Source organism: Meleagris gallopavo, chromosome 7 (assembly GCF_000146605.3).
Source record: "Meleagris gallopavo isolate NT-WF06-2002-E0010 breed Aviagen turkey brand Nicholas breeding stock chromosome 7, Turkey_5.1, whole genome shotgun sequence".
Classification (NCBI taxonomy): Eukaryota; Metazoa; Chordata; class Aves; order Galliformes; family Phasianidae; genus Meleagris; species Meleagris gallopavo.
In genome coordinates this window covers 21,982,518-21,992,236 of record NC_015017.2, presented here as the reverse complement: position 1 = coordinate 21,992,236, position 9,719 = coordinate 21,982,518, and the positions used below count along the sequence as shown (strand labels likewise).

At 39.7% G+C, this 9,719-nt stretch overlaps 1 long non-coding RNA gene across 1 annotated transcript; it reads left to right on the top strand.

Moving 5' to 3' along the window:
* Window positions 1-5,031: 5,031 nt before the first annotated feature.
* LOC116216819 lies at window positions 5,032-8,224 on the top strand. The gene is made up of 3 exons (XR_004160329.1): window positions 5,032-5,071; window positions 5,608-5,722; window positions 7,525-8,224. It is a non-coding gene; the product is annotated as an uncharacterized LOC116216819 (long non-coding RNA).
* Window positions 8,225-9,719: the final 1,495 nt, after the last annotated feature.

The following is a 9,719-nucleotide window of genomic DNA, read 5'->3' as shown; positions in this document are numbered from 1 at the left end:
GAATCTACACCTTAATCTGTGGTTTTGAAAGTAATACAAAGATCAGTTACTAAAACCTTGTTTACATGATTTGTATCTAGAAGTCATAAATCAGGCAAGTTGGACAAAACTAGGAAGTTGGAATTACAAAGTAAGTTACCATAATTTCAGTCTCCTCAAAAGTTTTCTTCTGAGCCTTTTCCAATAATTAGGAAAGAGTCCTTTCTCCTAGCACACAGGAATGAATGAACAGGTGGAATGAAATCTGAGTATTTGGAGTATTAGCAGATTCTGTGGTTATGGGGAATTCTAATTCAGTTCCTTTTGCCCACAGGGATTTAAATATCAAGTTCCATTCCAAAGAGTTGCGGGGGGGGAGGGGGGAAGAATCGTATCACCAGCTTTAGGTCATTGTGGATAGGATCTTTGCCAAGCATTTTTACTGAATGTATTCCTTTTCCCAGTATATTATGAACTATGTGTCATGCCAGCTAGCAAATGACTCCTGTGACAGCATTTTTATATTTGTTATAAACTAAGACATAAGCATGGTGCAGAGATGTTTTCTTTTATCGGACCAGCTTGCATAAATTGAGGAAAAGTATGCAAATACAGGACATAGAAATACTTCCTCAGGTGTATTATCCAAACAGAAGGCTTCAAAGCTATGTGTAAGTTAAGAACCTAAGATAGAATGAGTTCAATTGGCTATCTAGACTATAAGAGGAAAGATTGCACTTCTGATACAGAAGGGATATTAGTTAGGGATATGAGAAGAGTGAGGTGGTTGGCTGTTAAGGAAAATACAGAAATTACTCTTTCAGGTAAAAAATTTTAATTAGATTGGTTTCGCTTACTTCATGGTTTCAGTGTGCATATGATATGCAAAATAATGTTCAAGTTTTTTGTGTCTTACTGGTATGGGGTTTCTCTCAGATTTAACTTGATGACTGAATTTTCAGTTTGTTGTTCTCATATTAATTCATTATATTATTGCTCTTGTATGCCATTTGTTTGCTTCCATTTTAATGCTAGAATTAAAGTTTCATCTGAAATTACCAATGCCATTGACTGAGAAATCATTTTTTTCATTGTAATCACTTAACCAAAATGTCAGTGCTACTCAGAAACACTGGCTGCAACAGTAGGCTTGACATTCTTCAAGTTATGAATATCTAGTTTTGATTTGTGCATATGTACAATTTTTGATTGCTATAATTGCTCTTTTATGAACCACAAATGACAACCTTATTGCTGCTTTTCTGTTTGCCTGTGTCGTCATATGCATGTTGGTAATATATTATGCTGTCAAATTTCAGTTCTGATCTGTGAACAAGAAAACACCAGAGCCAAGCAGCTTCTTCCTCTTTTTGAAATACGGTTGTTGATGAGTAAGTTTGAGAATCATAGCTGCAGTATTTTATTATAGGGACATTTTTGCATTTAATGATTAAACATGGTGAATTATTGTACTAATAGGAACCTGGTTTTATGTTTTAAAAGTCAGTAGTTAAGAATATATTTATATTAAATCTGCATAGCCTGTATAATAAATAGGCTGCCTTGAGCTAAAAAAAAAAACAAAAAACAAACGTAGTAAACATTTTCTAGTTGTTGATGTTTAATCACAAGTATTAATTTCACAGTACATTAAAGGAGCGGGAGGGAAGAGGGCAGAAGAGGCAAATCTTGTGAATTTAGAAACTCAGAACAGGTGGAATGGGCCAGATGAGCTCCCGCTATCTGTGTCAGTAAGACGTCAGCTAGCGTGGTCCAAAGCATTAAGACCATACACTAATCTGAATCACCTTACACTGAAGTGGAAGAGGAACACTTGAAAATACACTTAGCATTTCATCAGGAAACTTCCAGCAGAGAATGTAACAATTAGTAGTGGAACTCAATAGATTCACAAAGAGACATCTGATTATGCCTTATTACATGTGATCAAGGCAATTGAATTATGTCAAAATGTTTGCCATATTTGTCGTGAAATATTAGGCTGAAAGATGTTAAGCTCAAAGAAGTCCCTCAGAATTCTGTAACATATACTACAGTGAAGGGGAAATAGTTACTTTAACACATCTTTGGATAATCCCAAGCCTGGTTTAGGTGTGCATTTCTTCCCTTCTGTGCTAAGTTTAGCTTACAGAATTTATTCATTATCAGGACTTCTTAGACCTGTTAGGATATACAGACACTGGAGCGGTGTAAGGAGAGAAGAATCTTTTCCCATTCCCTTGCTATTATGTAGCTACAGGAAACAGAAACAATAAAGAAGCTTAAACAGTGGCTTAATTCATCTGAGCATTTGCCCATAAACGAATGATATTCTGGTGACCAGCTGTGCTGGCTTTAGAGTTTTTTTGGCCAATTCCAAGTGCAAAGTGGTCACAGCACATCTCAGGATACAAGCAAACTTCACAGTTTTAACTCTGCTGCCTGCCACACAATCATAGCAGAGCTCTCCTCAGTCACTAGAAATGATTAATCGGTATTTAATGATTTAACTGAAAATATGTTAAATTAACTGCCTTACTTGTTTTCCTTAAACTTCTTTAATGTAAAATGTAGTGCAGCAAAGAATAATTTTATATATTTTTATGGCAGAAGGATCACAGAAACTTGCCATTGGGGATAAGGAAGATGATGAAGAAAAAGGTCATGGAAGCAGCAACATCGAGACTACTAACAATCCAAATAGCAGTGATGAGGTAGATGAAGAAAGTTATGATTCTGAGGGAAATTTCTCAGGAAATTCTATGGTTTTTCAGTCAATGGTTTTGATCCTCCAACAGGTACATTACAGTATATTGTTTACTGTTTTTCTTCTAAATTTCAATGATTTTTACTATCATTAATATCAAGCCCTAGAGTTTCTATAGTCATATTACTTTCAAACTTATGCCTGCAAAAGCTACCTTGTTCTCTACCTTGAGGACGCATTCATACTTGATACATAGAAGTAGTTGGAAGTATTAGGTCTGCTGCATTAGACTCGAATGGGGATAAATAAGTATGATGATGGGGATTCTGTTACTGTTTTCAGTGGGAGAAATGCCAACTAAAAATGAAAAAACAACTTGCTGAAAAATGTTGTGGTTTATGGATTTCACCCAAACAAAACCGCTGTTAAGAGTACTTCAACCGAAAAACTTTACCCAAACTTTTTGTCTTGTTCAGATTTGGAGATAACCTATATAACACTGTATAAATGTCAGTTGTAAAACTGATCAGAAATTGTACATGACTGATAAGATTGTGGTTTTTGCCAGTTTTGTATTAATTATTGTTAACACTTATAAAAGTTATGGACTGAGCATGCATTACAGCAGAGATGATAGATGTGACTGCTATGTACAATTCATGCTCAGCTGAGGAAGTTGAATTCACATTCCTGGTGGCTTTGGTCTGTGTAAAGAAACTACAAGATTGAATTACTCAAGATCAATTCTTGAGTAAATTTACCACCAATAATTCAGCTATTTCTCTGGCCACAGGCTGTAGAAGGAACAGAAGTTTGGTTTGCAGAAGTAGATAAGGAATAAGTATGTCAGCTGCTTTCCAGAGAAAAGTGGGGGGGAAGGTTCTTTTCTCACTTCATTGAAAGGAATTAAAACAATCAAGCTTTTTGAGGCAGTGATTTCTGAATTACTAGCTTTTGTGTCTGCATCACTCATCTCCTCTTGCTTTTTTCTTTTTTTTTAATTTAGAGACTTTTTGTAAAATAGAACCATTTGCTTAAATTCTATACGAATTCGTATCCATGCTTTTAAAAGTGATGAGAAAACTCATAAGCTGGAGATTGTTCCTCCTACTTTATAAATATGCTCATTTTTCTTGGGCTGGCATTAAGACTTTTAAATGATTCAGGTATGCTCTTGAGAAGCAAATTCCCTTTTTAGTTGAGTATCTCAATAATAGATCGGATGTATAAACTCAAGATGGTTTACATTTTGTGCTAATATCTTCTGCCATTTTTAATGCAGGCATCTATGTGGGATGTCTGCCATATGTATTACCTCAAATCAGTTGGTGTCCATATGGTGAAGACTAAGTGAACCATGTTACAGTGCTGAAAGAAGCAGATAATAAGCCAAGTGGTTTTTAAAAGTCTGAATTGACTGGCATGCCTATTGAAAGGTATCTAGCTGCAAAGATAGAGCAACTCTTTTGCTTTTAAGTGATTAAAAAAATACTCTGATTTCAGCCATGCTGCTGCAGTTTAAGGCTCCTCACCAACTGTTACGGTACTTACAGCTTATTTTTAAAAAATAGTAAGAATTTTATTGTATGAAATCCTAAGTTATACTGGGAGGAAGAATTGGACTGAGTGTAATCACGTTCAGTAAAGTCAGCTAATGAAAACCAAATATGGCTAACATGCAGTTCTGGGGTAGGCTGAAGAAAAGATACAGTAACCATATTTTATTAAACACATGAACACATTAAGGTTTACTATTGCTTTTCTCTACAGAAATTCTAAGGCCTAATATGGTTGTCTGAAACTGTATAGCAGCCATTTGATGCTATAATTTTGAGGGTGTTATTTCCTTTCACCTCAGTGTAAGAAAAGCCTCTATTTGCCAACAGTGTGTCTAAGTGCCGAATGATGCTTTGTGTGCTCTTTTTTATGAGAATCAAATTATCAAATAATAAAGAAATGGTCTAAGTTTATAACTCTTGGAGAAATAATTGGTTAATATTCATTCGATTAGACATGCTTATATGCAAACTTTTTTTTTAATTGTCTTTGGTTTCTGGGGTGTCTCTGTGCTGTGTTACTTACCGTTCAGTAATTCCTCATACAAATCTGTTTGGGTAAATAAGACAAATAAGATGTTTATCAAAAATATCTGACTTTACTCTTTGTACTGGAACTGCTGAATCATGGCCTGAACCTCTGATTGACCACCTGAGATGAGCAATGAGTCAGCCCTGGGAGCACAGGTGAAGACAATGCTCCTGTGCTACTGGAAGGAATGGAGCCTGGCTCCACCTCTCCTAGATCTCATTTAAGAGCTGACCGGGGGGAAGGATCTCTTTTGGAGATCACTCCTTTTGGAGTCTTCTCAGTGAGCCCAGGACAAGGGTAAGCTTTCCATCCATTCTTCTTTAGTGTAATGACCTGTTCAGCCTAACTTTCCTGTATATTTCTTAATCATAACATCTGTATATTCATTGATTATACACTCTTACAAGGCTTCACATTTCATGTTTCTTGTAAAGAAACTACTACAAAGAAAAAAAACCTTTTTTTTTCCAAATTACTTTTAAAATGTCTATCATCTGCTTTCAGGGCCAGGCTGCAAACTGCCACAGGATTTTCCATAGTCCGCCTTTGGCAAACAATGGATATGTTAATATCTGAAGTAATTCAGAACTAATTGACCCCAATACACAAGCTGAATTATGGATTTATTTTAGCTATTGAAGAGGAGATTCTGTATTCTTCTACACCCTAAAAAGTTATATGTTTGTCATTTTGCAGTCTGCAGATCCCTAATGCCTTTGTATAGAATTTGTATGTGAAGTGATCACTAGAAATACATCTCTAACTTCGGGCTTTTCTGTATGATATTAATAGCATAAACTTGGATATGTCAAATTATTCATAATTTTTGCTAGCTTACCTTCAGTTTATTTAGCCTGGACTTCTGCTAAAAGAAGAAAGAAGATGTTTGGTAGATGAGGAGCGAAGTCTCAGGTTGATGTTCTCTCATTGTGGCCAGAGAGTAACGAGGTCAGTCCTCTTACCTGTTCTGTAGAGAATATGGCTATCAGAAATACCAGAGCACTATCCCTTCCCAGACATTTCCTTGAAACTCTTACAACATTAAATTTCTATTAAAATTGTAGGGAGATATTATACTCAATTAATTGTTCAGAGCAGTGCTGCTCTTAATCTGCTGTGCATAAGCACTTTTAAAAAAAAAAAAAAACACTTAAAAATATCGTGGCTAGATTTTTGTTTCTTGTTCTACCTCTGAATGGCTAACACCCACTGAGATGACTGCAGCTCTGCTCGTTCCTGTGGTTGTCTCCTTCTAGAGCAGCTATCAAAATGCCAGCAAGTGGAGCCAAGAGCATTCGGTAAATGAACACTTGGAGAGAAGTACTGAAGGGTCAAAGTAGAGGACAGGAATTTATTACATTAATAGATCTGAATATGTGTCTGTAACATTAATCTAAACTTCAGTTTGGGAGCAAATGTGCTCAGTTTGAGTCACGTCATTAGATCAAGGGGAAGTGCATTTTCCCTAAAACTGATCCTTAGTTTTCTCATATAATCTCCCATACTAAATACTGAAAAGAAAGGCATGTGTAACAGCTGATGGCTTTGACTTAAGCTCATGCACTCCTCCATTCCTCAAAATAGGATGCATCTGTTTATTGTGAGAATTCAAATAATGAAACTCCTCAGATTTGGAAATATAAACTGCTCATTCAAATAGAGGGGGGGGGAAATTCTTACCTACCTGTCCTTTCTGTCTGACGGATAAAGTATCTATTCATATCGTCCTGCCTTTATACTATGTTTCTACAATGTGCTTGGTTTGCACCTTGCTGTGTGTTAGCTACAAATTGTTTCTTCTTAAACCACTTTTATTTCAGCCGCATGCACTGAAGCTTCCTTTTTGGGAAGAAAAAATATATGTGTGTATATATATATATGTAAATTTCTGTTATGTAGCTAAAAAATAGCAGAGGGATCAGGCTTTTCAAATATGTTGCTGTAAAAGGTCTGATATTTTACTGGCACTAATGTTTCTTTAGGTGAAGCTGTCAAGCTTTTAAAACCAAACCCTGACTTGACCATCACAGAGAAAAGAAAGGAGGGGGGAAAATAAAAGGGCAAATGCATAGCTATAGTGATTCTGGTAACTGTTGAGACCTAAGAAAGCCCATACCTGAGAGTGATTTATGGTTTAAGAACAAGAAAAGCCTGTGTTTCCTGTCTCCAGAAGATTCTTTATGAAGTACGCTTAATTTAAATAGATCATATATTAAAAGATCCCAGAGTTCATCTCTATACATTCATTCTTGGGACTACAGAGACAAATTGTGTTATCTCCTGCAGCAGCATTACTGAAATTACTGAATGTTCTAATTGTCAACTGATGCCCTCCAATGGGATAAAAAGATACAGCTCAGTGAGGCGTGTAATGATTACAGCAACAAATCACAAGGGGAGACTCAGGGCATTGGCTGTCTCGGCTCCACAGGGTTAATGATGGAGGTTAGAAATAAAATTCATTTTAAACACAGGGTAAACGTTTGCAAGTCCCTAAAACTAATAGAGAGCAGATTTACTGGGTATAATGGTGTTACTATTTGTTCATACTATAATTACAGCTCCACGACTTAAGTATTTTTTTTTTTTATCTATCTAGATAAGTCTTTCTGTTGTTTTTTTTTTATATTTGATCTAGTTTGGAAGTTAAGGAGGTTCTTTTCTTCCATGTTTGCTGGTGGGTACTGACGATGGGGATTTGCTCCTGCTGTTGTTTTGGGATGTGGGTTATAGTTGGGGATATTTTTCAGATGGAACAGATCAAAACGGACAGCAACTCATGCCAGCATGGATCAGGAAGGGAACGTTCTGCAGCAAGAAGCCACAAAGTATGTAAAACAGTGTGCTTCGGATTAGACTTCTCCAAATGCCCTTCATCACAGCAGTGCTGAGTGCTCTAGCTGGCAGCTCTCCTTGAGCTGCCTTTGGAATGCAAGTGCTGGACAGAATTCTTGCAATTGGGACAGTTGCGTACATCAGTGACTGGTCAATGGCAAAACCTAAAGCTACCTCTGAACTACAGTGAACCTTAATGAGGTGTCATAAAACAGAGAGCAAAAGTTATCTTTAGAATAGAGGTCTCTACCTAATTTCCATTCGTAAATCTTTTTGGACAGGGCAAGTAATTAGAACAATCATTTGTTAGTTTTTCTCAGCATGTTCTTTTTTTTTCCCCCAATCAATTTGTATTTTTTATCAGTGCAAGTGAAAGCCAGAACACTTCTGAATAGCTTTGTTTTGAACCGTTTTCCAGTTTTTCTTTTGAAATTTGTCGTTTAAATTATTCCATTCCAACAAACACACAGGTAAATGAGACGTAACGTAACTGTACAAGAAATTGTGACAAAGGAGAAAAATACCTGATGCAGGCAGCGTGGGTTGTAGTAATAAGGTATTTGGTTATACATTATTATAACTGCTTGTTTTTTTGTTTTTTTTTAAAAAAAAAAAAAAGAATCAGAGGCAGCAAAGACGAAAACACCTCAATACAATGTCAGGACCACCACAGCTGCTGGGCACCCACCCGGTGGTTATATACCCGGTGGTTATGAAAAGAGTGTGCGCTGCGCGGGTGTTCAATGGTGAGCACGCCGTGTACCTCCGGAGATGGGGTGCTGTGCGCGTAGGATGGCTTTGGGGCTCGGTCTCTGGCGGGGGCACGGAACGCCGGCCGCTGCCTGCCGCTTCCCGGCCTGCTGGGCCTCGAGGTACAGCGCCACCTGGAGGGCCTCGGGGGCGGTGCCAAGCCCCGTCTGCGTCGCTCCCCACAGCGCTCTGACCGGCCGGTAGCGAGGGGCTCTGCCTTCTCCGCCTCCCTCGGGGCCGTTCGGAATCGCTCGCGATCGTTCGGAATCGCTCGGGCGACGCAGGGCGCGACGGGCGCTGTCCGTGGTGCCGAACCTTGCAGCTCCGAGGGGCTGCGGCGGCGGAGCTTCGTGAGCCGGCGGCTTCCCCTTGGTGCTAAAGCACGGTGTTTGTTCCAGGGCACGGTGCGGGGCGGTGGCACCTTTCAGTGATGGATGGCTTCTGAGGTCTTTGTGTGATCTCTCGTTGATTCCTTGCACTGCCCTCCTGCCACGATTTCCTGTGAATGTCTATTTCCATTTGTAGAGACAGTAAGCTACAATTATATTTCTCCATGTCGTGCAAACGCTTTTCCTGCTTGTCTGAAACCATCTTTAAACTATTCCCCTGGAATAGATGGCAGAAGGTCACGTCATACTGGACTGTCAGCACTTCGGTGCGTCTGAAAGCTGCCTCTGGTACTCTCGCTGTTTGTCCTCTGTGTCCACTTCCTAGACAGTAGGTCTGCTTGGCACAATAGTAGCCTTGGCCTCATAACGCCTCAGTCTGTCGCTCTTCTTTCCATAAAAGAGTTGAATTTTCTGCCCTTCCCCTCGAGCCCCTCTGAAAGAATGCATCCCTGTTGCCCTGCACTCTGCAAGTGCCTGAATCCTCAAACCTCACCTGCCTGCTTCCTTCCTCCCGTCTCACTGTGGATTCTTTCCAGCCCCTTACGTGCCGTCTCTGTGAGCAGAGTTTGCTTTGGGCGTCTGCGTAGTTACTACAACACGTCGGCACCTAGCACCACGTTCACCGCCACGACATGTCAGCAAAGCATCGCTTGGGGTGTGGGGTGGGAAAACGTAGATTTAGGGCTGTCGGAGGTGCAAAAACAAATGTTCCGCGTTTTAGCAATAGGATGGCAGGTGTAAAGCGGTAATCCAGCGGCAGCACTGGGAGAGTCACTGAGATCCAGGTGTTCCCGTGCGGCTGGGAAGGCAGAACGAGCGGTGGTGCCCGTGCCTCTGCCACCCTCTGGCGGAAGGAGAGAGGCGGTGAAGCGGGGCGCGGGGTGGGCCGGAGCCTGGGGCCGGAGGTGAGCCCTGCCGCCTCGCCTCCATACCGCTGCGCCCGGCGGCACGCCCGGAGGTTTTGGGGCGAG